A 6,116-nucleotide genomic window follows, 5' to 3' on the forward strand; every position below is an offset into this window, starting at 1 on the left:
AAACCTGTAACCCATCAATATCACATTGTTAAGTAGCAAGAGCCAGGAAGTCAAGAACCACGCCTAATAGCTAAATGTCTAAAGCAGCTTTATAAAAATCAATAGTAGTCACCAGATACAGCAAAACAAGCAGATAAATAACTAAAAGAAAGAACCTTCACCACCCACCATCGCACTAGTTCATCACGGTTCATCGCTTAAGTCGGGCTCTCAAACCCTAAATATATCGAAGAGCTTTCCCCAACTCTACAGGAAATAGCCCTTCTAGAGGTGGCTAACTTAAACGCATCGCTTCTAAATGCATCCACTGAGAATACGAATTCCATGTAAAATAGGGTTATTACTCTAGGAGATTGAATAAAAATCATACAAAAAGCGCATAAGAAAGTTTGAAATCCTGTCGGATCAAAATCAGAAGCCGCCATCATCAAACCCTGTCCACTCGCGAAATGTCCAAAACTTTCGAGTTGATGTAAAAAAAAAAAGGAATGGTGGTGAAGATAGTGGTGGAAAGTAGAACTCCAACTTGATCGATCCAGGCCTTTAAGAGTTCAAATTATCCGAATCTCCAATTGAAAACCCAAATTTATCACCAATGTCTCGCCGAGAACAGAAAACATCAAGGATTTAGAAGCAAAAATAAGCCTAAGCAATCCAAGCAGCAACTGTCGCTTTCGAGACATCAGTTTCAATAGATATCTTCGTACTCGGACAGAGAGAGATACAGACACCGAGAGTCAGCAGATATGGCAGACAACAAGGACCGTGATTCGCGAAAGATCGATGGATGGGGAAGATGGAGCATTGGAGATACCTGCAACTTTTTCATACTACGCTCCCCGCCATATTGGATGGAGAGGATATGTCTTGTTCTTATTCTTATGTGTACGAGGAGTTTGGATCCTTCCACGTGGACAAAACGATGATTTTAGTTGCCACGTAGGCATTTTTTATTTAAATTGTTGAAGTCGCATAGCTGGGGAGAGAGTTCCGTGGAAACTTGAAACCCTACGGAAGGAATCGGCCATTTTTTATTTTAAATTTGTTGAAGTCGCATAGGTAGGGAGCGACTTCCGCCAAAACCCTATAAGAAAAAAGGAATTGCAACTGAGCTTGTCAATTTAGCTAGAACCGAAACCGATCGTTTAAAACGAACCAATCGGTATGGTTTTGGTTTCCAAAGCCGGATTCTTTTCTCGATTCGGTTCAATTTCGTTTCAAACCTAAAACCGTTAAATCGAACTAAATAGTGTATTCCGCCCTTAAAAGCTGCTCGTGCGCTTCATTTCTAATGACTCGAGCTCGGACAACTCGATAAACTGAACCTGGGAAAGGAACCATGAGCTTGGCTTGAGCTTGTCCCTGAGAAAGCCTCTTTCGCTTGAATTGTTCTTTTCTTAGCTTTTCACCTTTCGCTTTCGCTTGAGTCAAAATCATCTGATCTACAATCGTCAAATCGATCGGTCAAAAACTGGCCTCTATGAGCTTTTTTTCTTTTTCTATTCAAATAAATTCTAAAAAAACGTTTAAGCATGCCAAAACCTCCTTACCAAGAATCTAAGGTTTTAGTTTCAGTTACGGAACCGAACCTTGCTTCTACTACTACTTATACAAGCTGCTTCTACTACTACTTATACAACCCTGATTCTTTTATAGGATCCCAATGGAATATTCGAATCCACTAAAGATGCAATAGGTATTTGTAATCGATCAGCTTCAAGTATGACCGAGGACTTTCTATCTGCATAAAAAATAACTACACAATCTGGTTGTTGGTTCGACCCGAAATTGATCTTCTTGTTTCTCGAATGGATTTTTTACCTGCCGACTGGGGATTCCGGTATCGATTATGTGAGGCACTTGTAAGGTCAGAGTACGGAACCAAGACAAATAGTCAGTCTTCCAATCTCACTTATTTTTTATCTACATCTGCGGCCATGGTGACTTCTTTCTTTTTTAAAGCCCGGCCCAATCTAAAACTATCATAGCCCTAATAGTCTTAGGTATCGCCTTGTCGATATCAATGCAGATCAGTCGTATCGGACTAGATTGGACTGCAGATAAAATTTCATCATCCACCATGGGACCAGGATCCTCTCCAGCACACATCGGACTGTTAGAGCTGGTCATTGGAGGTGCGTGCCAGTCTACCATCTGTCCAATGCACGTTGGAGAGTATTTTCATGCATCCACCAGGGTGTAACCTCATGATTAGATTTCCCGGGATCAATTTCATCACCAAACTCACACCCATATTATTCCCAGTTGAAAATATCCCTCTAGTCTAATTCAAAGCTCATATGTCGTGGTTTAAGTTCCCTATGGGTGAAGAAAAACTTGATCCAAATGACAAAAGTTTAGGTTTTATGGAGTCTTTTGGGCAGGTGCTCAAGTTTCATTCCCACATAGGGTGATGCATGCATTTAAAATGTTCTAATAAGGGGTGGAAATGACCACCCTACCCCCTGCCCTGGTGGGGTCCACCCCCACCTCCAACCCCAACCCCAAAAAAAAAACCCACTCGAAAATCATAAAAGAAAGAAAAAAGGAATTAATAGAAGAAGGCCCATGCTCCAATCCATTATGGCCCAAAAAAAATCACTCGGGAATCTTAAAAGAAAGAAAGAAAAAAAATATGAATTGAAGAACCCGATGCTCAAAAAAAAAAAATAATAGAAGAAGGCCCATGTTCTGATTTTGGACTTTAATTGGTCAATTCCAATCCATTATAACCCAATTTACAGCTGATCAAGCCTCCCCCCCCCATCATTATCTGCTCCATTTCCCTAAGTTCCTCTAGTAGGAGGGGTAGAAATGATCGCCTTACCCCTTGCCCGAACACACTGCCTGAGTGGAGTCCACACCCCCTATTAGAGGGACTTGGGAAATGGAGCAGATAATTACTCCCCCAACCCCAACAACCACCCCCCCCCCAAAAAAAAAAAAAAAAAACCCCTCGAGAATCGTAAAAGAAAGGAAAAAGGAATTAATAGAAGGAGGCCCATGTTCTGTGTAATAAAAATAATATACAACATATAATATAACATGTCAGAAGTGGGATTTGAACCCACGCCCTCTCACGAAGACCAGAACTTGAGTCTGGCGCCTTAGACCACTCGGCCATCCTGACTTGATACTTTAATTGATATTGAAAATGTAATATTCAACAAAGCACAAAATCTCAGTGTACAAAACTTACAAATTGAGGTTGAAACAAGTTAGTTGAACCAAATCACACAAGCTTGGTCAAGCTTCTTCATAGAGCTCACTGATCAAGTATGTATGTACCACGCTCACCAAAGAATTTGATGTTCAAGTATATTTACATGTATATCTTTGTGTAGGGGTGTCAATTGGTCTAATTCTAAGTTATCGGTCCGGTACCTAAACGGTTCCAAGCAATCACAATTTTTTTAAAAAAAATCCCCTAACACATGCTATTATAATAAGACACTAATTTCAATCACATGAGATATGCTTCATTTTTTCCCCTCAAATCGTAGAAGTAATCTAAATTACCTCTTGTTTTATATTAATTAATAAGTAGGAACACCACCATCCTCATAAGTTAGGATTATTTTAAGGTATGTTCTTAAGTTAGCATTCCCAAATAGATCTTTAAATTAGTGATACCAGCAAAAATTGAAAGACTAAAAAAATAAAGGATTTGACCTTAGCTCTCATGACCTTGAGTCTTAAGAATTATATAATGCGTAAATTTATGATGTGATTGTACCGTTCCATAAGTTAGGATTATTTTAATGTATGTTCTTAAGTTACCATTTCCAAATGGATCTTTAAATTAGTGATACCGGCAAAAATTGAAAGACTAAAAAAATAAAGGATTTGATCTTAGCTCTCATGACCTTGAGTCTTAAGAATTATATAATGCGTAAATTTAGGATGTGAATTTGTACCGGCTCCAACGGTTCCTAATTGGTAGATCCGGAACCGGACCAATAACTTCTCGGTAGTTCAAGAACCGGACCAATAAGCTATTGTGTGGGTCGGTTCCGATCCGGTTTCCAATTCTGGTACAAAATTGACACCCTTATCTCTATGGACCGAGTTTCCATTAATGGGCATCGATACTATTGGATGGCCATGGGAGAGGATAGTTTTGACATTGTCAATAAGAGGTGGGAGTATAAAAGTCCAATCATGAGGTCAGTTCACCCATGGTGAGGAATTTTTTCTTCTCTATGGTTGAAGGAAAATTTTCGCCTTTCTTTTATTCTTATTTTTTATGAGGATGGAATCAACAAATTCTATTTGGTGCAAAAAATTAAATCATCAGATTAATTTTATAAGAAGTTTGAGTCATTTTCCAAAATTGGGAGTGTAATTTAAGATCCATTCGGTGTTTATTAGGTGAAGTTGTAGGCGGACAATGGGGAAGTGTTTGTAATTGATGAAGACAAACATGACACTATAGGATGGAGGTTGGTTAGGTAAGACGTTTGGGTTGGAAGACTACCTTGTACGCAGGGATGTAAATGGATAATCGAAAAACCAAATTCAATTTGCATATATATCTATTTAGTAATTTCCACATCCGATCAAAGGGTACTTGGACCTGAATTTAGATAATTTGAAACATAATCTATCATATTCAAATAGATATGAACTAATAATAGAAAAAATTGAGTATCTAATGATCTTGAGGGTTCTTGAAGACTCTACAGTTCTAGAGAATAAGGAAAAGAGCTAAGACAACTAAGAAACATGGATTAAGAGCGAATCATATACACTAGGAGGAGGAAGGTTTGGATTACACAAGTTAGTGATGTCAAAAGATAGTTGAAAATCCGGAGCCGGGTGGCATCCTGTTGCATCAGGAAATCTCCGGTAGGTCCTTCGGGTGTTGCAACCTGCAAAAGGACGTCAGGAACAAGGGAGAACCGGTGTGGTTCCGGCCTAGGACTCTCCGATGCCTAAGTTAAATCTCTCTCAGCAACAGATGAATTACTGGAATTCAAGATGAATAATGGATTGGCATACCTGAGTATTTATAGTTGAGTATGGCGGTGTGGAGAGTCCTCATCGGTGATGAATGTGCTACGCAGGATAGATCATCACATAGTAGAGTTGTATTTGGAATAGTTCCTTGTGAGACGTAGAGCCCTAGTAGGGAAGAGGTCCCCTAAGCGTCATCTTCTCGTGTTGAGTTTGGTTAGGTTTATACCTCTTTGGGATAGTCCTCCCTTTGGTATACCTCCAGTTATGATATTTTAGTGATAGGATAATGTAGATCTTGCCGATGATGTCATGGTTGGACCCTGTGGCTTGCATGGTAAACTTGGCCTTTGGGGTGGCCTCTTGGGTCCTATTCCTCTTGGGCTACCGAACTGGTTCTGTCACGATCGGGCTTGAGCTGGCCTCCTCTTTGGGTCAGGATACGTGGCATCTCGGGATTGGCTCGTATATTTTTGGTTTATCACATCCATATCTGGCCTAGAGGTAGTTGGATCCAATCACATCCGATCCATATTCATATGCATGTTCAATCACCCCATGATGAGTTTCGGATATGGATGTGAATATTTAATCGAAATCATTTGTCAAAATCAAATAGCAGGGTTTAAACGAGAAACGATATATTGATTAAGAATTGGTTTGGTTCTCATTTTGAAGACTAAAGTTGAATAATAAATAGTTTGGTTCAATTTTGTAACCAGTTGGTTGTGGGTTTAAAACTTAGAAACAACCTCTTTTGCGAAGCGAGAGCCTTATGCATTGGAAGTAGTGATGTAACCATGTGAGGTAATGATTACAAAAGTTTATTTATTAGGCTGCAACCAAATTGAGCATAAGGGAAAAAGATATCCACGAATCCACGATGTCTGAGTGTGGCTTCTTTCTCTCCTCAAACAAAATGCAGGTTCCTCTACTAAACGAAATTGTCTCCTATCTCTCACTGATGTAGTATCTCAATCTAACATTGAGGGCAACTGTTATCCTTAAAATAACGTTAACTAGTTGCGTGGTCCCTGGGCCCGGACACAACCCTCTGCAATTAGTTGCCCCCCTTTCCTACTAAATGAAAATTCCTCCCATGGTTGATGCCACTGCATGTTCCCTCATTGGTCATGGCACTGATGCAGGGGCCACTTAAT

General features: G+C 39.7%; 1 non-coding gene across 1 annotated transcript; it reads right to left on the reverse strand.

Moving 5' to 3' along the window:
* Positions 1-3,046: 3,046 nt before the first annotated feature.
* Positions 3,047-3,130, reverse strand: TRNAL-CAA. The gene has a single exon. It is a non-coding gene; the product is annotated as a tRNA-Leu (tRNA).
* Positions 3,131-6,116: the final 2,986 nt, after the last annotated feature.

The sequence above is a fragment of the Telopea speciosissima genome, chromosome 1 (genome assembly GCF_018873765.1).
Source record: "Telopea speciosissima isolate NSW1024214 ecotype Mountain lineage chromosome 1, Tspe_v1, whole genome shotgun sequence".
NCBI classification, from domain to species: Eukaryota; Viridiplantae; Streptophyta; class Magnoliopsida; order Proteales; family Proteaceae; genus Telopea; species Telopea speciosissima.